This window comes from Phascolarctos cinereus, unplaced genomic scaffold, assembly GCF_003287225.1.
Source record: "Phascolarctos cinereus isolate Bilbo 61053 unplaced genomic scaffold, phaCin_HiC Scaffold_3;HRSCAF=262, whole genome shotgun sequence".
NCBI lineage: Eukaryota > Metazoa > Chordata > Mammalia > Diprotodontia > Phascolarctidae > Phascolarctos > Phascolarctos cinereus.
In genome coordinates, this window is record NW_027555736.1 from 187,883,815 (window position 1) to 187,910,382 (window position 26,568).

A 26,568-nucleotide genomic window follows, 5' to 3' on the forward strand; every position below is an offset into this window, starting at 1 on the left:
ATGGAATGATAAAAGAACTGGGGAGTTTGTAAATACAGTTATAGAATACTTGTGAGTGATGGCCAGCTCAACAACATGGCCATCTCTTGAACAGCATGAGTGAAATGGAGCAATAGGTGATAAGAATTGAGTGGACTGAGGAATCTGGAAGTCTGATTATAGTTACACAGATACATACATAGACACTGATACACAGACACATATACACATATATAAAGCATTATATAAAGGTGAATTATTACTATTAGTACTATATACATAATTTGAGTCAGGATAGAAGACTAGCAACTAAGAGGATTAGGAAAGACTTCCAGTGGAAAAACAGCACATGAGCTAGGGATTTGAAAAGACAGAGGAGACAGGAAAATCAATTCAGAGTTAGGACTTTCCCATACCTTTACTTACTGACCTACAGTGTCAACTCATACAAAGCAAAGAGACAATTCTACTAAATAACTATCATTTCAAAATATTTAATGGCCTATTCTTTATCAATACTACTTCAATTCATTCTAGCACGTGACTGGGTAAAAGTGCACAACACAGGTGACAAAGTTTGCTATCAGACAAGAAGCTCTAGCATTTACCAGAAGCCACTATATGCTCCTCAGATATATCCCTCAAGTCCAAGTCATTTCCATAACATTAACTCACCCCCAGCAGATCTAAGCCACTGGTGAAAAGGTGACAGAATTAATTTGGCCTCTGCAGGTAAGAAAAGACTGAAACAATTTGCATCCCAAGAGCAGTCCTAGATTTTAGAACTAAAACATTTGGTTTTCTGTAGTATGAGGTATGAGGCAAGAATTCATGAAAATTGTGTAAGCCATAATAGCACATTCTAGAATCAAGTGTCCTTCTGTATCATGTTATGAAATATACCTGAGAAGTCAGACAAATCAACTTGAATGTCAATACTGTTCAAAAATATTTTTGATGCAATTTTTAATAAGACTCATGGAGGCAGCATAGTAGAGTGGAACGAACATTGAATTGGACCCAAAGGTAGCTCAGACACTTATTATTACCTGTGTGACCCTGGAGCAGTCACTTACCCTTTCTTGGACCTCAGTTTCTTCATTTGTAAGATGAAATAATTTTCAGGGCTTCTTAAACTTCTTCCACTTAAGATCCCTCCAGGGTTCTTAAACTGTATAGTTTATGACCCCAGTTTAAGAAGCATAGGACTAGATGACCTCTAAGATGCCTCCCAGTTCTAGGTCTATGGTTGTCTTTTTTTAATAAGCAAAATAATCACTTATGGTATAAAATACAGATTAAGCTAATTCTTATTTGGCAGTATTCTTAATCACCTAAAATAAGCAGTAAATATTATGCTAATGAAATCTAGAGATGCTTCTGAATAGGGAGATGTTGCCAAAACAGATCTAAGGAAGATCAAAACATGGACCACAAAAGGAAAATTAATGTTGAAAAATGAAAAATAACATGTAATTAAATATGTGTATACACATATGTTGTATATATATACACATAAACATAGACATACATATGAAACATTTGCTGCAAGGGAGAAACCTAGGAAAAAATAACAGTCAAGATGCTTTTGGTCAATTCATGATAAACAGATTTGTGTAAGAAAAGATGAGAAGACAAGAAAAAAGACAAAAGGGAAAGATAAATGAGAATAAAAATGAAGGAAAGATTTCACAAGAGCCCTGCCCTGGTGACACACAAAACAATTAAAACAAAATGAACCAAACAAACATCAGAGGGCTTATGCCCAGGGGGAGGAAATCAAATCCACATCTGAAGACCAGCAGTGTCTGAGGAAGGGTAAGTAAAACAACTCTTCCCAAGCTACTGTAACCAGAGAAAGCCCAAGTACCAAGTTTGTCCTCCTAATACTCAGACTCATCCTGCTACAAAGTCTCAGCCAAAAATAGGAAAAAAAATTTTAAGCCTCCTAGCTAAGGCTTAGGATAGAGCTGTCATTGCTTAGGTAAGGCATTCTGTTGTACTGTAGTTGGCAAACTCTCTCTTCCTTTAAGAATATCTGAAATTAAAAGTCAGCATCTACCTAGACATAAACTCCCTCCCCACATATATGAACCAAAGTTAAGCAAAACCAGGAGAATTATTAACATAATGACCATAGTAACATAAAGGAAAACAACAGTGAAAGGCTTCAGAGGACTGATGGTGATGCATGACCTCCAAGCCTCCAAGGAGTGATGGTACATTTTTTTGGACGTGGTCAATGTGTTGATATGTTTTATTTAACTATATTCACTTGTTATAAAGGAGGTTCCTAATGGGGTGACACAGTTATTTCAAAATGGCAGAAAAAAAGGGAAAAAAAGCATTAACAAAACACTTAAAAAACAAACCAACTCTCTTTCCAGCTACCATTCCTCCTTCTTTCATCCCCCAGACAGCTCCTATTCAGCTTAGCCCTCCTCTACCAATGTGTCCTCTAGAACTCCAGAGGAACTCCACTACCCTTCGGAGCAGACCTCTTCCTCTTTCATGACTTCAATTTTCCATCTTCTCGTACTCACAGAAATCTGGCTCTTCCCCAGAAGAAGTAGCATCATGCATTTTCATACTATTAAATCAATCAATCAATCTGCTAGGTGGAACAGTGAACCTGGAGTCAGAAAGACTTGAGTTCAACTACTACTTCAGATACTTACTGACCTTAAATGCTGTCTGCCTCAGTTTACCTATTGATAAAATGGGAATAAAAATATCAGAACTGTTGAGAAGATAAAACAAGAAAATATTTGTTACGTGCTTTGCTAACCTTAAAGTGTTATATAAATGGTAGTTATTTTTGTCAAATAAACACCTACTAAGTGCCACACATACATAGAAGCTTGGGATACAAATACAAAAAAATGGGATAGTCCCCTATTCCTCACTCTACAGGAAATGGAGACATATCATGTTCACAGATGAATGAATACAGGATACATACAAAATAAATACCGTGATGATGAACCCAGGAAATCAGTAAAGCTCTCCTGAAGGAGGTGGCACTGAAGGAGCTAAACCTTGAGGGGCTGTAGGAGTGCCAAGAGGCAGGGGTGATAGGGAAAGAATTCTAAGCAGGGGGAAACAGCCTGTAGAAAGGCACTAAGATGAGAGATGGAATAAATCACATGTAAGGAACAGCAAGAAGGCCACGTTGGCTGCACTGTAGGATCATGGAGGTGAGTAATGTGCAACCAGCCTGGAAAGATAGGCTGGAAGCCAGAGTTAAATTAAGGGCTTTAAATGCTAAGCAATAAAGTCAGTATTTTATTCTGAAGGCAAGGAAAACTTCTTGAGCAGGGAAATTTCAAAGTCTGGTCAATTCTATGGAAGATGGAATGGAGAGGGGAGAGACGATATAGGGAGACCGAGTAGGAGGCTACTGCAGTAGTCCAGGGGAGTGGTAATGAAGGTGCTTGAGATATGAGTAAACAGAAGGGGACAAGATGGAACAGATGTGGAGGAGATATCACCAACAAGATGTGGTTACCGTCCAAACAGAGAGAGCGGCCACAGGCACCTCAAGAAGCTATCATGGCTCCCTATGACTCCTATGATCAAATAAAACTATTCTGTTTAGCATTTAAAACTCTGAACAACCTCATTTCAGAGACTAATTTCACACCACAGCCCTCCACACATTATAGAGCCTGGCCAACATGGGGTCTATGTGTTGTTCCCGGCACATTCTATCTACTTCCTTCACGTCTGTGCACAAGTTGTCTCTCATGCCTAGAATGCTCTCCCTCCCAGCCTCCACCTCCTAGAATCCCTCATTTTCTTGACAAGGCTCCCTAGAAGCTTTTCCTGACCCTCTCCGTTGTTGATATTCTTGTTATTTTATATTTACTTTGTATAGATCTATGTACATACCGTTTTCCCTCCACAGCTTTTCCCTCCATGAGCTCTTTGAGGAGAGAGACTTGTTTTTGTCTTTATATCACTAGCACATTGCCTGGCACAAAGCAACTGCTTTATACTTGTTGAATTGAAATTAACATATTTGATCCCTTCTATATTGCCTCAATTTGTTCATACTTATTTAGTTTTGTCATATATAAACTGACAGAAAAAAAAACCCCAACAATTTGCCTTCCCACTCCTAAAGTATTAACTAGGAGCTTAAATTAGGAGCAATGCAAATATTTCCTGAAAAGCCACTGACATATCACTCAACATTGAAGTTATTTACTTTTGCCAGACATAACAAGAGTCTTCCTTATGAATGATGTGGGGTAGTGGCGTCAAACTCAAACAGGAATAGGGACCGCTAAATTCCTGAAGGATTTAGGGATAAGGATCCCTGTAGGAAAACCACATACTAATGTTATCCTTATTTTATTGTATTTTTTATTTATTTTGTTCAATATTTCCCATTTACATTTTAGTCTGGTTCTGTCCACACTTGGGAGTGTTATGGGCCATTTATCTGACACTTCTAATGTAGGAAAAGCATTCTCTCACCTGAGATTTCTTGGACAGATTTCCATGGGTATTCCTCTGTGGCTACAATGTGCCCGTCTCTGAAAGTGAATCAACTTTGTATCACTATAGGTTTCCAGGCCAGGCCCAGTCCTTTCACAGTGTCCCATAGCCTATTTCTTTATCTCTTACCCAAAGGACTCATTCTATTTATCACCTGTGAGCCTGACTTTTGGGATGAAATGTTCAATAAGATAGCTGGTTTTCTTCTGAAATATAGATGAATCTTATTGCAGTCACTGACATACAAACATTCACCATTAAGGGTTAAAACTTTGTCTCTCTAATGATCTAAAGGGGGAGGAGGGGAATGTAGGAAGAAAGATGATAGGCATTATACATTAACTTTATAAATTCTGTTTTTCCCTTTGTTAGCAGAATGATAAAAAAAAACTCACATAAAACCTCAAAAAGTCTGTGTTCCTTCTCCAGGGAAAGAAATATAAGGCAGAAGCAATGAGACTTGTACTCTGTCCATAGTATGCCAGGTGAGGAAATAAATCATGGCTGGTCAAAAGCAGTAAGTGGAAAAGAAATTAAGCAGGCCCATTGAGGGGCCAGTGAAACAAAGGAAGTGTGACAACAAAGGAGCCAGCTGGGGAGGCAAGGTGTCCCAGACAGGTGACATTTTACCAGATTGATCTTTCAGAGGAAAATAAAGGTTTGATTATGGAATTCCCTGCTCAGAAACTTTAAACAGCTCATTCTTGGACTAGAATTCTGGCAAGCAGCAATGGAAAAGGAAGTTCCAAGAAACATTAGGACAGGAACTCTAAGCAAGGCCCAGCCACTGGCTGGGAGCACAGCAGGAGGTACAGAAAGAAGCCAGAGAGAATTCCGGCCTAGAGTCTGGGGGACTGGGATAATTTTCATGTTGCTGGCCTGTCCACTCCAGTCAGTCTTTCTCTAATGCACCAGTTTGGCATGAAAATACCCCTGGGTTCTAGAATACGCTACAAGAATGTCCAAGGCTGTCAGGTCCTTCTTATAGCAGCTAGGAAGGCTTCAAAGGAGACTCAACAGGCTGAGCTCCTTCAGAGTGGGCCCATTTGGTTTGTGTTTGTATCTCCAGCACTTAGCGTAGTGTCTGATATATATTGTGCTACACTCTGAATGGAAGTATAAGCCCAGAGACAGACTATATGCCTTTAGATTCAGGTCCAGTCTAAGTTCAGAGAGGCTAACCACCAGAAGTTGATCTTTTTACAGACGAGGAAATTGAGGCTTAGACTATTTGACCTGCCCATTGTTACAAAGTCACTGTCATACTGGCAAAGTCAGGATTCAAATTCACTTCTTCGATCCCAAATCTAGTACTCTTTAATGTTTGTACTCTGGGGAAATGTAGGGAGGAAGGGACTATCAAAAAAAATGTTGTTGTTGTTGTTCAGAGCATGTCCAACTCTTCATGACCCCATCTGGGGTTTTCTTGGCAAAGACACTGGAGTGGTTTGCTACTTCCTTCTCCAGCTCACTCCAGCTCACTTTACAGATATAGAAATTGAGGCAAACAGGGTTAAGTGACTTGCCCAGACAGTGTCTGAGGCTGGATTTGAACTCAGGTATTCCTGACTCCAGGCCCGGTGCTCTATTCATTGTGTCGCCTAACTGCCTCAAAAGAAATAGATAAGGACATACATTCCAAATGAAATGAAGGAAGGAACAGAGACAGAAATGTGAAGTGTATGTAAATCTGACTAGAGCAGAGGCCTCCTTTTAGGGAATAACAAGAAATGAGGAAGAAAAGGTTAGTTGCATCTTCTGGTTAAGATGATGACATGAAAGGTCATATAGGATCCTGGCTCGCCCACATATTCCCCAGCAATTATCTAAAAAGAGCCCCAGACACAATTGGGTAATCAAGAACACCAAAGAGGAAGAGAAGCAAGTTTATCCATCCAGTCCAGGGCTTCACAAAGAGATAAATAGAAGTCGGTCAGATCCAGAAAAGCTGTGCCAGAGAAGCCAATGTGAATTCTAATAAATGGGGCTGAAGTCTACCAAGGCTCTTAATAATGACACTCCAAGGAGGCTGGAAGTCAACAAAATCTGCTATAATTGGATCTCATAGTGGTCTCATCTTTGCCCTATTAGAACAAAGACAGAGGACAGAGCTGGCCCCCAGAAACGTCTATATACACAGAGAAAGGCTTGCACTCCTTGGGGCACTAGGAGCTACATCAAGAAACAGGGACAAGTCCGAAAGCTGATGTACACCTGGACTTCATGGTGAAGTCTGAGACCAGCATAATCTCCAACATCTGACTAGGCCCTATCAAGGCCACACGAGGGGATGAAAGCAACTCCAAACTGGAAACTGCTCCAGGAGAAAGAGACTGAGACAGACTAAGGTCAGTACCCACAAAGCCAACTGAGAAAGAAGCCTGGGACTGAGGCAGAAGGTGGGGTCTAGTACCAGACCTTCCATCAAGAATGGCAATGACATGTAGGCTGCAGAGGAAACAGAACCAAACAGGGTATAATCAACCCATTCAAGATTGAAGAATGAGGAGGAACCTTGGCCTGGCATGAAGTCCCAATCTAGAAATTAAGTCTGGAAATACAGGTAAAACAAAAGAAAACATGGAACACAAATATTCCAAAAGGCAAAGAATAAAAGGTTATCCAAGAATTAACTTCCCCTGCAAAACTGAGTATAATCCTACAGAGGACAAAATAAACTTGTAAAAGAATAAATGATTTTCAACAATTCCTGATGAAATCATGACTAGAGCAAAGGAGAAACTCTGAAATGCAAACAAACAAGAGAGTTATGAGAAACATTAGAAAAGTAAATGCATTTGAGAAATTAGAAGGACTTACTTTCTGGCTAGCAATGGAGAAATAAATGTCCTTTTCAGAATTCCACTGTACTGAGGTGTCATAGAGCGCATTAAAAACAACCAAATAAACATTTTTTGTTATTGCTCAGACTTTTTTCAGTCGTGTCCAACTCTTTATGACCCCATTTGGGGTTTTCTTGGCAAAGATACTAGGGTAGTTTGCCATTTCCTTCTCTAGCTCATTTTACAGATGAGGAAACTGAGACAAACTGATTTGCCTAGAGTCACACAGCTAGTAAGTGTCTGAGGCCAGATTTTAACTCAGGAAGATGAGTCTTCCTGACTCAAGGCTGGTCACTCTATCCACTTCACCACCTAACTGACCCCCAACTAAATACAGGGACTGGGTATAGTTTGTTCTGTTTTCTTGATGTTAAGAGAGTAAGAAAAGGCAAGGAAAGGGACATTAGGAAAGAAAAAAGAAAGAAGAGGAACTTACAATTTCTTGAAACTAAGATGAGAAAAGAGTACACATGGAGAAAAACCCAAGGGGAACAAGTAAGCTGTGAACCTCACTCCTATTGATAGCAAACTAAGGAAGGCTGAACATAGACACAAAAAGTGTTTGGTGTAGAACTACATTGTACTCAATAGGAAAAAGGGAAATAGGCAGGGATGGGGATGGGAGAAGGGAAAGGGAATTTAAGAAGGTGAAAGTCAGAATGGGAATAGTCACAAACAAAGCAATCCTCATATTCAAAAGGGGGGACCACAAAAGGATAAAGGGGGGAATTAAAAAGAAAAAGAAAGCACAACGAACCAGATATTGGGGTAGGAGCTTGGTAAGGAAAATGGGGCAAAGAAAACAAACTCTTTCAACTGAAGATTACTAGTATTGATCAGGTTCTTTCTTTCTCCACACCTCCTTCTTCTTTGCAAAGAAGGCAGGAGGAAAAATAAAAGGGAAAAAAAGAGGATGTAATGAATAGAAATACACAAGTAAATATACAATTGTCTACCCCAGTAAAATTTTACTTTATGCATGGAAATAACCCTGGGCTCTAGAAGGCTCTACAAGAATGTCCAGGTATGTCAGGTCCTTCTACATCAAATTAGGAAGGCTTCAAGTAGAATCAATAGACTAAGTTCCTTTAGAGTAGGTCCTGTTTTGCTTTTATGTTTGTTATCTCTAACACCTCGCACAGTGCCTGTTATGTAGCACATACTCAATAAATGACTGGTGAAGTTTAAGTCCCAAGACAGACCATATGCCTCTAGACTTAGGGCCAGTCTAAGTTCAGAGAGGTTAACCACCAGAAAGCTGATCTTACAGATGAGGAAATGTGTAGTGTGTGAATGGAAATGTGAATGTAATTTAACACACTCAAAAATGGGGGAAAGGTAGAAAAATGAATTAGAAAGCAGAATCCAACAATATGTTGTTTACAAGAAACACACCTGAAAGCATAAAGATTCACACAGATTTAAAGTTAAGGGCTAGAACAAAAATGAATAAGCTTCAGGTGATTTTAAAAAAGCAGGCGTAGAAATTGTGATCTCAGGCAACAGTAAAAATATGTAAGATTAAAGAGGCTAGCAGGGAAACTATATTATGTTTAAAGGCACCATAAATAATGAAATAATATCAGTAATTAGTATATTTGCATTGAATGGCATAGTACCTAAGAACTTAAAGGAAAAATTAATTAAAATTACAAAAAGAAACAGATAACAGAACTATAATACTTGGGGGTTTCAATGTGCCTCTTTCAATATTATTTAAAAAAGATAAATAAGAAAGAAGGTAGGTAAGGACTTGAAAAGAATTTTGGAAAAGTTAAACATGAAAGACCTCTGGATATTACTGAATGGAAACAGAAATGAATACATGTATTTCTCAGCTGTGTGACACTTTTACAAAAAAAAAAATTAGCTTGTTCTAGGGAAGAAAAAAAGCAAACATTCAGAAAAGCACAATATTCAGAATATCCATGATTGATCATAGCAATAAAAAATATAATAAAAAGGACATTTGAAGAAATGATTCAAAGTTAAATAAAGCTAAATAATTTAATTCTAAAGAATATGTGAATAAAAAGTTCATAGAAACAGATAATTTCATATTTTTTTTAAAAAATGGCAATGAAACAACATCCCATTGGGGATAAAGCCAAAGATTTCTTAGGGAAAACTTCAAATCTCTCCAAATATTTTCATCAAATGAGAAAGAACTGATCAACGAATTGGGTATGTTCCTTAAAAAACAACAACAACTAGAAGAGCAACAAAAAACCAACTCCAATTAAACACAAAAAATAGAAATAAAAAATGAACAAAATTAAAAACTAAAAAATCACTAAACCTGATGACTAAAACTAGAGGTTATTTTTTAAAGTAATTAGACAAAACTTTAGCTAATCTGATAAAATGATATGAAAACTAAGTTGGCAATATACAAAAATTAAAAGAATTCACTTAGGCAGAAAAAATAAATTATTATTAACTATTACATCCAATTATATGTCAAAAACTTTATAACAAATGAAATGGATAAATAATTACAAAGATATAAAATATTCAGTTTAACAGAGAAAAAACCAGAGAATTTAAATGATCCAATCTTAGAAAAAAGAAATTGAACAAACCATAAAAGAACTCCCAAAGGAAAGGACCAGTAGTTTAATTTACAAGTGAAGCCTATGAAACATTCTAATAATAATTCATTTCCATATTATATCATTTGTTTGCAAAAGCAAGGAAAGAAGGGATCCTGTTAAAAGAAAGTGAAGTTAGGGTCTCACCCTGATCAACTGAAGTAAACTCAGGAAGACAAAAGGAATTTATTAATACACTAAAGCTGCTTCTAACATTAAAAATCATAAGAATAAATGGATTGTTCCTTAATAGGGTAAATAGTATCCATTTAAAATGAAAAAATTAGCATTATCCATAAAGAAGAAATGCTAGCAGTCTTACCAGTAAGATTAGGGGTAAAGTAATGTCCATTGTTACCACTGTTATTTGATATAGTTCTAGAAATGTTAACTAGAGCAGTAAGAAAACAAAAAGAAACTGAGGAAATAATCATACACAAAAAGGAGAAAAAATTATCATTTTTACACATAACAAGGAGAACTCCAGAGATTTAACTAAAAATTAACTGAAGTGATTAATATTTTCAGTAAGATAGCAGGATAGAATACTAATCCGTAAAATCATCAGCTTTCTTTCATATTAAGATAAAACAGCCGTTAGATATACACATTCCATTGAAAATAACAGAATGCATAAAATATAAGAAAGCCCACCTAAAAGCAAACACACAGAATTATACGAACATAACAACACAACACACTTTACAGAAATAAAGACTTAGGTAACTGGAGAGATATTAATTGCTCAAAGTTGGGCCATGGCAATATAATAAAAAAGATGATACTGCCTAAATTAATTTACAGTTTCACACTATCCCAAACTACCAAAGGGTTACTTTATATAACTATCAAAAAGTAACAAAACTCATAATGAGGAGCAAAAGATTAAGAATATTTTTAAAATAATGAAAAAAGCAGGAAAGAAACCAGATTTCAAATTATACCACAAAGCAAAAATCATCAGAATTATTTGGTACTGATTAAAAAACAAAAAGTTGATCAGTCTAAGAGATTAAGTACACATGACTCAGAAGCAACTGAACTATCATATGATACTATCATAATGTTTGACAAACCCAAGGTCTCCAAAAACTGGAGTAAGGATTCACTTGACTTAACAAAAATTGCTGAGAAAACTAGAAGGCTGTCTCATAGAAATTAAGTTTTAGACCAAAGTCGCATACCATATATCACTACCAGGGAAGATTTCTTTCACAAGTATGAAAAATGAAAAAGTTCTTAATTAAAAAAAAAAAGAAAGGATCTCAACACTTGCAGAGAGGTGATAGACTAGAGGTGCAGAATAAAACATACTTATCTGTTACAAAGGAGGGCCTTTATTTGGGGAGGAAAGCTATGGAGGGATAAGGGTTAGTGATGATGATGCAAAAATAAAAGGAAAAAGGAAAAAGGAAAAAAATTAAGAATTTTGATGAAATATTTTTAAAAGACAGAAGAAAGCAGAAGGAACTCAGAAGTGGGCACAGATAAATAGGGCAATGTTGGATCTACTATGATAAACTGCACATACTTTTTTAATGGTATTTTATAATTGTGACATTCAGAGGATCATAAAGAATGCACTGATACAATAACAAGAAAAGAAATAAAAAAGCTGATTGAGACCAACTTCTAAAGAACCACACTTAGTTTGTACTTCACCCTGTAGGCAACATGGGAACAAACTCAATGTTTTTGAGTAGGGGAATGTTTTGATCCCCATGGTAATGAAGGCAGTGAGCAGCATGAAGGTTGTAGTGAAGCAAGAAGACAGGGAGACTAGAGAGAAGGCTACTACAATAATTCAAGCATGAATTATTCAGGCATAAATTCAAGCAGAAAATCCTGGCCTAAGGTGATAGTAAATAGACAAGAAAGGAAGGGTTCAAGAGACATTAAAAAGAGAAAATTAACAGAACTTAAGTCACTGATGAAGTATCCAGCAGGGGAAAAGGTGAAAGAGGAGCCAAATATGGCTCTGAGGCTAAGAAAATAAGTTTAGCTCTTTCCTCACAACAAGCCTGTTGGGAAATATAGTGCTATCAACAAATACAGTGGTCAAGAGGGGGATGCCCTTTGAAGATAATGGTGATGATATACTTGACTTTAGATAATTAGATATGTTCTACAATTTTAGGAGAAAAAAACATTCATTGAATAGGCAGAAGAACAATTTAGAAATTTTTAAAAAATAAGATTCTATTTTTTAAAAAATATGGAAAATATGACTAACCTATCAATGGGTAAGGTCCCACAATCAACTGTCAAAAAGGTATGTGACTTGTCTAAAGGGTAAAAAAAAAATCATAGTTGAAGGTATATTCAGGCACAGAATTAACACAAATACTTCTTGTGACAGAATAACTGTGAAATATGACTCTTCCTTGAGTGGCACTTAAAGCGTTCCCACAACTCCTATTATTAACATAATGTTCAAAAATAGACCTTTTCAAAGTCATTATGATCTTCTGTGTAAATAGTATTTGGGATAAGCAATCTGCATTCTAAAAATGCACAAAAATGTGGTGACAGGAACAGCAGCCATTTCAGATATCAAAGTCAAAATGATGAGCTTTACAAATTACAAAATAAATGCCTAATTCAGCTACTGAACTAACTATGAGCGTATATATACAAGGAAAATCAATGCAACAGTGGTTATAAAGTTTAGTAAAACAATGACCCAGGTTTAGTTTCAGACACTAAACAGATTTCTAATAAACATCTGAAAGATCAGAGCCACATGTATACAATATAGAGTAATGAAGAACAAAAGAAATAAACACTACAATAAATGCTTATTGACACTAAGAGCTGCTTAAAATCTGTGTAAGAAAATGAAAGTGAACTAAATGACACTATTCGATGATATTCTAAAAGGGTACCTAATAATTATTCACATTTCAATACCTCGTTCTAGACAATGGAGGGAGCAGGGCGATTATGATTCCAGCTACTGAGAATCAGTCAACTGACAAGTATTTATTAAACACCATCTGTGTGCCAGGCATTGTGCTGGGTTGGGGGGATAAGAAGGTAAAAAATGTAACAGTCCCTGCATTAGGGAGAACTTACTACCTCTTAGAGTGTGCTAGGCTTGGAATGAGGAGACCTAGGTTCAAATTCTGCCTCATCTACAAAAAGTTATTAAGTGCCTACCATGTCCCAGGTGCTGGAAATTTACCAGTTATGTGGCCTTAGTCAAGTCACTTACCCTTTTGGATCCTCTACTTCCTCATCTGTAAAATGGAATGAAAGTAATACTTGTACTTCATACCTTGCACAGGGCTGTTAGGAGTAGAATAATTTGCAAACCACTCCATAAATGTTAATCATTACTTCATAAGTTGTTAACTATTAAAAGTGTTAGGCAACTAGGTGACCAAGTGGATAGGGGTCTGGGCCTGCTATTAGGAAGACTTGAATTCAAATCTAGCCTCAGACACTTACCAGCTTAATAATCCTGAGCAAGACACTTAACCTCTATTTGCTTCAGTTTTCTCAATCATAAAATGAGGATAATAATAGTACCTACCTCCCAGAATTGTTTGTCTGTAGTTCTGATTTAATCTCAACAGGTACATAAGAGGACTATAAAGTATTGTAAGATAAGATAAAGTAGAAATCACAATGCAAACAGAATTCAGTTTATTTCAATATCTGGTTAAGGGGAAAGGAATATAACATATGTGGTTAAATACTTGAATGAACCTCTCCGATGCAGATTCATTGCATAGAAGAGGAAAGAGAAACACGTAGAAAAAACTAGAATGAAAGCAGAGCCAGGAATATAGTCCTTGATACTAAAGGAACCATATCAGCTCTTGCATTTTTTCCCATCTCATCTATTCATGATTGGTATATTTTGTTGAGGGTGTAAAGGAATCCAGTTTGGGGAGAGATTCTGGGAGGGGAGGGGGTCTACCTTAGGATAAAACTCCACAGACCATAACCTCCACCCCGAACTCAAATCTGTCTATATCTGTATACAAATCAAAGCCTGAACTGTAGTTACACATATGGCTTCAGTACCCAGAACCAGACCAAGAATGATACCCAAATATGGCATTGAGAAAGAAACATGCCTCTTCATGTGCTTTTTTTGTGAGAGTGAGTGCTCTAGCTATGCTTTATAAACTCCTAATAAAAACCGCTTAGCTTAGAGGTAATTGTCCCTATGTCTCTTTTCTTTAAATTTTGGACTGATGTACCCTCCAACTCTTAACAGTTACAAGACAATATTAATCAAATTAACCAACACCTAAGTATCGTAAGGAAACCTTCAATACAGTTGAAAGAAGCAACTAAGGACAATTTCAGTGGAAGATGTCTTCTAAAGACTTGATTCAGAGACACACAGTTAACTAGTTACCTGGAATAGATTCTACTTGTAAAGGGAAAAAAAATCTCCAGTTACCATTCACATTCAGCAAGTACTTCTAAAGACTCAGAAAAACAGTAAGAAGGAGAGATTGAAACACAACTCAGTGGCAGGCTCAAGACATGGGGACCCAGAATCCATAATGGAAACCCAAGAACCCAACATTTTTGGAAAGCACATTTTAAAGAGTCCTTGATCCTGCTTCGATCATCCTGGAGCTTCAGTGGGGACAAAGAGCTCTCTGATACAACTGGGACCCCCTCAAACTAGGTTTGGAAGTCCTGACCCCTTTGGAAAAATTTAAAGATACATTTTAAAAAGCATTATGGGGATCCTTGGCTATTCTAAAGTTAGAAACCAGAAATGCAATAGCTCTGCAACATCTTCCATTAAAATTGGGTTCAAAGACGATGATGTTCAAACTCTTTCAATCGGTTTTAAGAGGTACGATGTCCTCTTGTACCTGTATTGACTATTCTTTTGTACAAAATAGTCACATTAAGAAAAATGCCCTCCAAATATACAGGAATTTGTTTTGCTTGACCATATATAATAGTTACAAGCGTTTTGTTTTTCTTTTCTTTTTTTCCCCTAATGGAAGAGAGGTAGGAGGGATGGAAAACAAATGCTTGTTAACTGAAAAAAAACGTTTAAAAGAAAAATATAGTTTTTAGAATTAAACCTCAAAACAAGGTGAAGTTCTATTAGAAACACTAATAGAGATATAGGCCACAGAAGAGCATGACCAGAAGGAATCAAACCTTCCCTAGAGGCTTTACTTAAAACTGACTCAATTCTTGTGATGAAACAAATATTGCGCTTCTTTTTTCTTACTTGCTACCCCTAGCATCTTCCACTCGGATAGTAATACACATCTAATACAAGAAATTCTTCTGTTTGCTTACAAATTAGGAAGGTTCTATGTATCATTGGGGCATTAAATTGAATTAAAAGAAAGATTAATTAAAATTTTAAAAAAGGTGCCAAACTGTTTGCAATTAAAATACTGTCCAGACTATCACTGAAAGCTATTACAGAAATGATATACAAAGGATTAGTCTTGGTTTGGTGAATCAAAGGAAAATATCATGTGTTTGGAAACACTGTGCAAAATATGGAAAGAGAAATGGTAGAAACATAGCAAAGAAATATAACATTCATATGTTCAACCGACAAGAAAAAAATGCCAGGAAATAGAACCATTTTATAAAAATCATATATGTTAAAGGAGAAAATTTGGGCTATCTATAATCATATGAAAAAAATGTTCCAAATCACTAATAATTAAATACAAATTAAAGTAATCCTGAGGCTCTATCTCACACCCATCAGATTAGCAAAGTTCACAAAAAAGGAAAATGACAATTGCTGGAAGGACTGCAGGAAAACAGGCAGAGTGTTACACTGTTGGTGGAACTGTGAATCTGTACAGACACTCTGGAAAGAAATTTGGATCTATGTACCAAAAATTACTTGACTATGCATATCTTTTGACTCAGCAATAACACTACTAGGTCCACACCCCAAAAAGATCAAAGAAAGAGAAAAAGTACCCATCTGTACAAAAATAGTTTTGCAGCTCTTTTTGTGGTAGCAGAGTACTAGAACCTAAGGAGATACCTATCAATTGGGAAATGCATAAACAAATTCACATGTGAATGTAATGAAATACTATTGTACCATGAGAAATGAAAGGGATTGGTTGGACCACGGATGAAGAATGCCACCCATCTCCTGATAGAGTGGTAATGGACTAAATATAGCGATGAGACATTTTTATATGGATAATGGGGAAATTTGTTTTGCTTGAATATGCATAGCTGTTACAAAGATTTTGTTTTTCTTTTTTCTTTTTTTCTCAGTTGGGGGAGTAGGAAGGTGGGATGGAGAGAAAATTAATTTTAATTAAAAAAAGTAATTTTAAAAATCAAACACAGATTTTCACATTGTCAGGGTATTTCTACCTCTCCTAATGATTATACACATGTGGATACAGAACTGGTCACACCTAGTACTAAGTAAAAAACACAACTTAAAGAATCTATTCTAGGACCAGAGCTCACTTCAATGTTCTGCTTTCTTAGTCCTGCTGTCTCAAGTTCTGACCTGCAGGACTATGGACCCCTTGTCTCGTACAGCCTTAAAGACCTACCTGATAGCTTTCTCTGCTTGACTACCTGGTCTTGACTTGCTGCCTGCTGGAGGTGGGGGAGGGAGAAAAGAAGATAGGAGGAAGGAAAGAGAGAGAGAAGGAAAGAGAGTAAGAGTGAGAGTGAAAGAGAGAGACAGAGAGAGAGGCAGAGAGAGAGAGAGAGAGAGAGAGAGAGAGAGAGAGAGAGAGAGAGAGAGTGAGAGAGAGAGGGAAAGAGGGAGAGGGAGAGAGAGAGAGAGAGGGGAGAGAGAGAGAAAGAGAGAGAGAGAGAGAGAGAGAGAGAGAGAGAGAGAGAGAGAGAGAGACAGAGAGAGATTTGTTTTCTACTGAGAGGATGGAGAAAGAATAAATAAATATCAATGCCAAAGTATGACCTCGTAGAGCAGGGCAAAGAAATGAGACATCTTAGTTGTGGAAAGCTGACAAATGGAAGTTGGAGTAAAAAGTACCTAAGGCAAAGCAAGTCAGGACCTGTATGTGCAGCTGGATAAAAGAAGAAAGTGGGTGTAAACCAGATGCTCAGGAATGGCAATAGGGGAAACAGGTCTTCCCTAGACACAGACCAGGCCTTGAAATCTTCAGTCCTGGGCACCCAACAATTCAGAAAGAGACTAAGCCCATAAGCTATACAATCAGAATAATAAGTTTGAAGGAGCTTGAATCTAAAACTACTTTGAAGAGAAACTGGAAGGACATAATAATCATTAGGAATGTGGCTATTGTTTTCATTGCTTTATTTATTTCTGTCCTAATTAAATGTTTTACCATTTTAAAAAATTCATCTTCTTCATGAAAGCTATCCTGACTTAGGCAGAATCAAAAACTCTGTGTGTGTGTGTGTGTGTGTGTGTGTGTATACATATATAGAGAGAGATAAAAGTATGTATGTATGTATATGTATATATACGTACATATATACACATATGTGTATATGTATGTGTATATATAGGTATGTCTGTGTGTGTGTATTTACACACACACACACACACACACACACACACACTGAAAGCCTGAATTCTCCAAAGAGAGCTCTTTCCAAAACGTGTTGCCCAGAATTGAACACAGTACTCCAGATATGCTCTGATTAGGGCAGACTACTGGGAAAGTCTTACAATTCACTCATTTCTCAGCCGCTTGTCATTTGGCTACCCTCATCACTCAACTTATCAACCATTTTCTCCAAGGTTAGCAATGATCTCTCTCTTTTTTTTATTAATTTATTTTGATTTATCAACAATCACTTCCATATGCTTTTGAGTTTAAAATTTTTCTCCCCCTTTCTTCTTCCGTCTCCAAGATGGCATGCAGTCTGATATAGGCTATATATATACATTCCTATGTTGTAAGTAAGAATTAGAACCAATAGGAGGAATTAACAGAAAAAGGAAACAAAACTCAACAGAAGAGGAAAAAAATAGCAAATAGTATGCATTAGATCTGCATTCAAATTCCATAGTTCTTTCTTTGGACGTAGATAGCATTTTCCATCACGAGGCCTCTGGAGATGTCTTAGATCCTTGTATTGCTGGGAAGGGTTAAGTTTATCAATATTAGTCATCGCATAATGTGGCTGTTATTGTGTACAACGTTCTGTTGGTTCTGCTCATTTCACTCAGCATCAGTCCATACAAGCCTTTCCAGGTTTTTCTGAAGTCAGCCTGCTCATCATTTCTTACAGCACAATAGTATTCAATTACATTCACATACCACAACTTGTTCAGCCATTCCCAAACTGACGGGAGTCCTCTCAATTTCCAATTCTTGGCCACCACAAAAAGAGCTGCTATGAATATTTTTGTACATGTGGGTCCTTTTCCTATTTGTATGATCTCTTTGGGATATAGCCCTAGAAGTGCTAAGCAATGATCTCTTAACTAACTCATGATGTTTTCTCTGTATGTAAGAGACATAACAAGAAAGCCAGTTTGGTTAAGCTATAGAATGCATGAGGAAGAAATAATGTGAAATCAATAAGGAAAGATTAGTTGGAGTCAGATTGTGAAAGGCTTTTGAATGTCAAAGAAATCTGTATTTGTTCATAGATACAATAGGGAGTCAATGAAAGCTTCATGAGCCAGAGAGTTACCATGGCCATACCTGTACTTAAGGACTTTCACTTTGGCAGCTCTGTGGAGGCCTGAATGAAGAAGAAAGAAGTTCAATATTACTACGAGAAAGATCTAGGCAAAAGGCGATGAAGACCTGAAATAGTGTTGTGGTTGTGGGAGTGGAGAGAAAGGGAAAGATGCTACAGATGTTGCAGAGATAAAAATCAATAAAAATTAGCAACTAATTAGATCAGGGATGGGTGAGGGGGGGGGACGGGGAGGGGGAGTGAAGACTTAAGGATGATTCCATGTTTCATAACTTGAGTGACTCAAAGGATGAGTAGATTTTGCAGACTACCTGTATAGAGACAATAATTGGACCCACAAAAGCTAAGATCTCAAGACAGTGTCAAGAGAAAAAAGGAGCCAGGAAGAGTTTTGGAGAACACTCACAATTAAAAAGGCACCATATGGATGATGAGCCAGCAAAGAAGATTGAGAGGACAGGCAGAGAAGTAGGAAGAGAACCAAGAAAACCCAGAGAGAATTCTAGCAAAGATTATCTATTTTAAACAGTAGAGATTTAGAAAATAGAGTGAGTTCTGGAAAGGGGAATAAGAGATAATGGATTCTGTGTAGGACACGATAGTCTTACCCCTCCCCCCTTTACTTTTATTTTTATAAGCATTTATTTTTTTCACCTTCCCACTCCCCCAAGCTGAACAACTGAAAAAGAAAAGGAAAAGGAAAACCTTCATAACAAACAGGCATAGTCTAGCAAAAACAAATTACCACATTAGCCATGCACAACCAAACATTATGTTTTATCACACGTTTCAAAGAACATGATTATGTAACATTTAGGTGGAAACTCAATGTGTTTTCCAACATTGTCAATGAATTAAAATTATCGTCTCCAAAGTGATCAATGATTTCCTAATTACCAAATCTAATGACCTTTTTTTTTCAATTGTTATGCTTTTTGACCTTTTTGTAAACCTTGATAATGTTGACAACCATTTCTTCCTAGACACACTCTCCTCCTCTTAGGTTTTCTTGAGACTCTTCTCTTATTTCTCCTCTGCCTATTCCTCAATCTCCTTTGCTAGGCTTAATTCATGTCATTCCTACTAACCACAGGTGTCTGCCAAGGCTGCTCTTGGACCTTCTTCCCTTTTCACTTTATATTATCTGGTTTGATGATCTGGGCAGCTCACATGGATTCAATTATCATCTCTATAACAGAAATTCTACGATTCCCAGATCCAGCCCTAGTCTCTCTCCTGAGGCACAGTCACTCATCACCAACTACCTTCAGAAATCCTGTCCAAACTCATCATGTCCAAAATAGCCCTCAATTATCTTTCTCCCCTAAATTCTCCCCTCTTCCCAACCTTCCTATTACTACTGCCAAGGGCACTCCCATTTTTCACCTTCTCCATTTATCCAGTTGATTGTTGTTTCTACCTTCGCATCTCTTGCATACAAAAGTATCCTCCTTCTTTCCACTCACACAGCCACCACCCAAGTTCAGTTGCTCATCCCCTCCTACCCGGACTAGGAGAGAGTGGCCTTCTAAACGGCCTCCCTGCTTCAAGTCTCTCCTCACACCAGTTCATCCTCCACACAGCTGCCAAAGGTTGTGGGTTTTTTTAAGTGCACATCTGATATATCGCTCCCTTACTCACTAAGTTCAACAAGATTACGATTATCTGTAGGGTCAAACCACACAGTCCTCTATTTGGCATTTAAATCCCTTCATAACTTGCTCCCTTTTTACCTGTGCAGTTTTCTTACACTTTCCTCCTCTCCATGCCACCTATGATCCAGCTACAGTGACCTACTTGCTCTTCGATGAAAACACTACTACTCCACCTCCCAATTTTATTCCTCTGTACCGGCTATTCTCCATGCCTGGAATACTCTCCCTCCTCACCTCCACCTCTGAACTTACCTCGCTCCTTTCTGCAGAAGGCTTTTTCTGATTCCCCCCAATCTCACTCCGATGCCTTTTCTCTGCAAGTATCTTCTCTATGCCTTGTATATATCTGGTTTGTACATAGTTACTTACATGTTGTATTCTCCATTAGAATGCGAGCTCCTTGATGGCAGGGGAAATAATTTTCCCTTTTTTGTATCCTTAGCACTTAACACTACACTTAGAAAATGCTAAGCACTTAACAAATGCTTAGTGATTGGGTTGGTGTTGTGGGATTACAACTCAGGAGTGGGAAATGAGGGTTGAATGTGTAGATTTAGTGGTCATCTGAACAGATAACTGACCCCATAGACACTCAAGAGATCACTAATACAAAATGCAGAGAAAGAAGAGATCACTTTTCATGATCTCCCTGTAGCATTTCTTTCTGTTGACCACTTCATCTTTCTTAATATTCTCTTCTCCCTTGGCTTTGGTCTCTTCTAGTCTCTGTTCGATTGCTTCTCCTTGGTCTCCTTAGGGCTAGCAATTTCTGAATTCACAATCTTCTTCCCACCTTCTGCAGACAGATATCTGCCAGGGCTCTTTTTCAGCCCTCTACTCTTCTTTCTCTACTCACTCTTCATTAACAATCTCATTTCCTTCACTCCAAGGATTTCAGTTATTCCTACATCATATAAATGATTCTCAAAGCTATATACTCAGTACCAGTGGTTATATTTCTAATCTGCATTTTGTGCCTGCATCCAAAGGTCATCTCATTTTAATGATGCCAGAAGCATCTTATTATTAGAGCATAAAGTATCATGAATCTGCGATCAAAAATTAGTTGGTAAAAAGATAACTTTTTGGTGGAACATTATTGGGCTCTAAAAGTTTTCATTATACACTTATATGATATTTAACCTGAACATGATTAAGATCTTTAAGACAAATAGGATCATTTCACTTGAATGGAAAAAGAAATATCACCACAATTACTTACTGACCACTAAAAATGTACTAGAAATGCTAGATAAAACATTATGACAACAAGGACTCAAAAATACAGCTTGAAAATTTACAATCCTAAAAAACCTCTAAATGTCTAAAATGTTATATAACTTTTACCAATTAAATCAGCTAAATGAAATCCTTAGCATAATAACATTTAACCAAAGGGCCAAAAGAGTGACTAATCAGTCCATACTGTGCAGGAGATTAAAATTTTTGAGAAACATATCACCCCTATTTCTAGAAAAGATATTTCTCCAGGAAAAAGAGTTAAAGATATTAGGAAGGGAAACAGAAAAATATAGTAGAATTCCCATGAATTGTCAAGCATAGTTAAAGAGTTTTATTAATCAATGCTTAAATCAGTTTTAATGAGTACTTAAAACACAAAATTTTTCTACATCTATCATTAAATATTTTCCATTAATGTTTATATTCTGAAGTTGAAAAAGGACTTATGAACAAATTACCCTGTTTAAAAGTTTAACTCCTCCATTCATAAAACAGTACTGCCACTTTGAAAGCAAATCCTATAAAACTAAGTATTTTACATTTCTGAGTCACTTTATGTTCTTAAGTGTAATAAACACTCAAAAAGTTAAATCCAGTACTATTTTATCACATCTGTCCAATCTAATCAAAATTATCCTTAGCATTACATTTAAAAGGTATCTAAGAACATATATAATTTATATCAATATTAAAGAAATGTGCCGGAGCAAATTCCCTTTGTCCTCTTACAAGCTGCTAAAGTACCAGGATAACCAGTATTTTAATGAAACTCATAAGATACAAAACCCTTAAATTATACATATTATGAAATGTATTTGTTTATAAACTGAATTGTATTTTAAGATGGTATGGTAGGATAACAAACAACAAAAGATTCATTATATTCCCTACTTCCCTTTGCCTATAATCAATGACCACTTTAATTCAATATTATTCTTAAGTTGCTGAAGCTACCGATTTAAATCTCCACTATATCTCTCAAATTAAAAAAAAAGAAAAAATAACATTTCTTTTACATGTCTATTACCATATAAAGGAAACGGAAGAGAAAATTTATCCTTTATAACTTGCTTCATTAGTCCTTTTCTATCCTCTTGATAAAATCATATAATTGTTTCAAAATACAATTGTTACAAAGATTCAGTTTTTAAAATTGTTTTACAATCTGAATGCTTTGGATCATGACTTCTCAAACCATACGCACAATCATCAATATGAACCTTAAGGCACTTTGAAGTCGGGTTTGCCATAATCTTTGTCCTTATTGCTCCTCCACAAAAATGGAAGAATTTAACACATGATAGTATTCAATTTCCTTGCTACATTAAAACCAGTTGCATTCTCCATTTTTTTTCCATTTTGTACTACTCTTTGGACATCGACGTAAATAAATGTCCCTTTCTCCACTGCATTTTGGTGAAATGGAATTACACACAACTCTGCTGTGGCTTACCCAGACAGATCAATGTTCAGCTATCAAGGCAATTCCCACTAATGGCTCAGAACCAAACACGTACACTGTATATGGATCCGCCAAGCTTCAAAGTGCACATATTTTCAATAATAACAGCTTGTATTTCTATAGCACTTTAAGGTCTGCAAAGCACTTTACATTAAATTCAAAAAATAATTATTGCACACCAACTATCTGTGTTAGTTACTCATTATAATAGGCACTGAAGATACAGTTCTTGTTCTCAAGGAATTTATATTCTCCTAGGGGATACAACAGATACATAAATAAGTGCAAGACAATTTGAGAATGGAGACAGCATTAGCAATGGGTAAAAACAAACATACAAATAGAACACTGACAACCTGAGCAAAAAGAGAGCACTAACAGCTATGGGGATCAGGACAAGTTTCACAAAGGAGATAGCATCTGACTAGAGATTAAGAATTCTAAAAGATGGAGACAAAAGAGTGAGCAAATTCCAGACATGCTGGCCAACCTGTGCAACAGGCTGTGATAGGAGCTGGAAGGTCAATTTGGAGAACAATGAGTAGGCCAGTCTCACTGGAATATCCATGAAGAGGAAAGTGTAAACTAAATTTAGAAGAGGTAGGCTGGAGCCAAACTATTCAAAGATTTAAATACCAAGCTGAAGAGTCTGTGGTTTATCCTAGGCAGTAGGGAGTCAATGAAGATTACTGCAGACGTGGGCTTTGGAAAAATTATTTTGCCAGCTGGGTGGAAGATAGATTCGATAAGGAAGAGACTGGAAGCAGGAAGACTACAGTAGTAGTTGTAGTAGGCTACAACAACAATAACAAGGGAAAGGTAAGGTGGGTGGGAATTAGGATGGTGACCATATGAGTAGAGAGAAAGGGACAGACAGATGTGGAAATGTAAGGAATGTTTTAGAGGTAGAACTGGCAAGATTTAGAAACTGACAGGAAATGGAGGTAAAGGAGAATGAGGAACTGAAAGATTCACGGTAATTCCAAGGTTGCAAGCCTGCAAGTGGTGGAAAGACGGTGATGGAATTGGGGAGAAGGCAAGATTAGATATCAGCTTTATGAAAAAGATCTAAAGAGTTTAGCAGCCTGCAAGTTCAATAGGAGTCAACAATGTGAAAATGTAGCCCGAAATGCTAATAAGATTGTATTTTTATTATTAGGTAACATTAAGAAAGGCAAAGAATCCAGGATTAGGGTGGTCTAGTCACTGTACTCCACACTCATGAGACTACCTCTGGAGCACTGTGTTCCACTCTAAGCACCACACTTCAGGACAAAAATTGAGAAGCTATAGATTGTCTAGCTATTAGGGGCTATTAGGATGATGAGAGACCTCAAGTTTATGCTATATGAGTATCAGTAGAAGGAACTGGGGATATTTTGCCTGGAAAATGCAAAAGGCTTGGGGGTGGGAGGGTATGATAGCTATCTTTAAATATTTAAAGATTTGTCCCGTGGAATAAGAATTAAATTTATTCTGTTTGGCCCCCAAAGGGCAGAACTAGCTTTATTTCATTTGCTCCTCACCACAACTCTACTACAGATATTACGATTTCCGTTTTATAAACGAGAACAGTGAAGCTCAGAGAATCTAAGTGACTTTCCCACTGTCATCCAGCTGTCAGAAGTCAGCTGTCAGAAGTGGAATCCAGCTGTCAGAAGTGGAATCCAAGCTTTATATAAAATTGGAGGAAAACTCTCTCAGTAAAATTACACCTCCCAAAATTTACACAAGAGGAAATTTCAATCACTACAACTCTACGTTCAGAAGTGGGAGGAGCTAACTCCAAGGTGGTTGTCACCTACCAACCTCCACTCCAAGCAAAACACAAGAATTATGTCCTTCCGATTTCTGACACATTTACTTTAAGAGTCTCTTTTTGGCCCTTCTCCCACAACACCCCAGTAGCGCTCCAAACCAACTCCTCCACCACCACCCCTGGTCCCAAAAAATGCAGAGGAAGTCCCTCGGCATGACTTTCGCAGTCTGGGCACCACAGAGAAGCATCCAAGACACTTCCGAGAAAACCAACAACACCCAATACAACTCTGGTGTGCCAGAGGCTCATTCGGCAAGTGGTGTTGGTGTTTTGTTTCGGGGTTTTTTTGCCTTTTTTTTTTTTAAATAAGGTTACACGTGCATCCAGTGGGTACCGTCCTGGCACCGATGGCAAGACAGCAAGATGGATATGGGTCACATCCACAAGCATAAAGGTCCGGAGAAATGGGGCGAGAGTGCGCGGTCCTCCGCGTTCGGGGAAGCCCCGATTGGGGGTGGGGAGGGGGTAGGCTTAGCCCAGGACTGTCTCCATGGAGTAGCTGGAGTTAAAGGTCTTACAGCAGCCCCGCGGGCAGATCGGGACGGAGAGCCGGCCCGTCTTTCCTCCTCCCTACCCCGCACCCCCTCCATCCCGGGTCGGAAAACCGGAGGGGGGGTAGGGATGGGGGATAAGGGGAGGACGGGGCCGGGAGGGGGTTCCCGGGCCACTATCCCGGGGGGGGGTCGGGGGGCGTGTCCTACCTGGGCCGTGGCGGACGCAGGAACTCCAGGCAGTGGGGTCGGGCCCGGTTCAGGGCCGGGGCCGGCCGGGATCACCCCTCGGGAGGAGGCACTGCCGCCGCCTGCCCATCCCCCGCCGCCCGACTGCGGCGGGACCCGTGCGTGGGTTCGCGGGCCGGCCGGCCGGTCGGGCTGTCCCCTCTTGGGTACCGTTTGCGTCTATTGGCGACGGCGGCGGCTGTTGCTGCTGCTGGCTGCCCCCAGCCGCTGCTCTTGCTCCAGCTCCTGTTCCTCCTCCTGCCGCCGCCGCCGCCACCGCGTCCCCACCGCTCCCATCGCCGCTGCGGCGACTACTGCAGCGCCCGCTGACCCGACCCGACGTTATTCTCCCCCTTCGCAACCCGGCACAGCCTAGCCCACCTGCCCTGCCAGGGCGAACGCCCACCTTCTCCACCGCAGCCGCTGATTGGAGGCTGCGTTCCGAGTCCGTCACGTCGGTTGGCTGATCCTATTCCCTATCAGCGAGGGGGCGGGAAGTCGGGCAAAGAGGGTCTCCGCCCCCCACCGGAGAAATGCCGCTATCTTCAGGTTTGCCTGAGAGGGCGAGTTACCGGGAAAGGAGCATCACAATGGCAGTGCGCGTGCGCAAGAGCATTCTGGGGATTGTAGTTCTAGCCGCAATCTGCGGCTACCCGCCAGTCCCAAGGAGCGAAGCGGGGCTCGGGGGGTCGGGGGGGGGGGAAAGGGGGCAGAGGGAGGGTGCCAGTCCGAGAATGTGGCCCGTTTACCCTGAATTTTTCCCTTGTTTCAGCCTCACACCTCGTGTCTACCGACTTGTCGTGACATAGTGGCGATGACCCTTGGTCTCGATCCAATATCTTACTCTGCAGAGTGGAAGCCCATGGGGACTTGGTCGGGATAACTCAATCAATCACAGATGATGGACGGGGCTATCTGGTCACGACGACCCCCAAGCTGTGAGGTGGCGGTGACGGCCACGAGAATACCGGGCTCAAGGGCCGGGATTGGGGTTGGGGGAGACGATGGTCAGCAATGGAGAGGCTCTCTTGGACATGTTCCCGGGCCCCAGGCAGGCTCCCTGGCAATGGAGGCCTCGCCCTCCATCCCTCTCCCCACGGAGAGTCTCCTTGTTCAGATCCCTTAGG

At 38.7% G+C, this 26,568-nt stretch overlaps 1 protein-coding gene across 1 annotated transcript in view; it reads right to left on the minus strand.

The window, feature by feature from the left end:
- The window catches only part of TTBK2 (tau tubulin kinase 2), a 215,350-nt gene extending 189,538 nt beyond the window's left edge, over positions 1-25,812 (minus strand). The window contains 1 exon segment of the mRNA XM_078151365.1: positions 25,424-25,812. The gene's annotated coding sequence lies outside the window, so the exon portion shown is untranslated.
- Between the last annotated feature and the right edge of the window lie 756 nt (positions 25,813-26,568).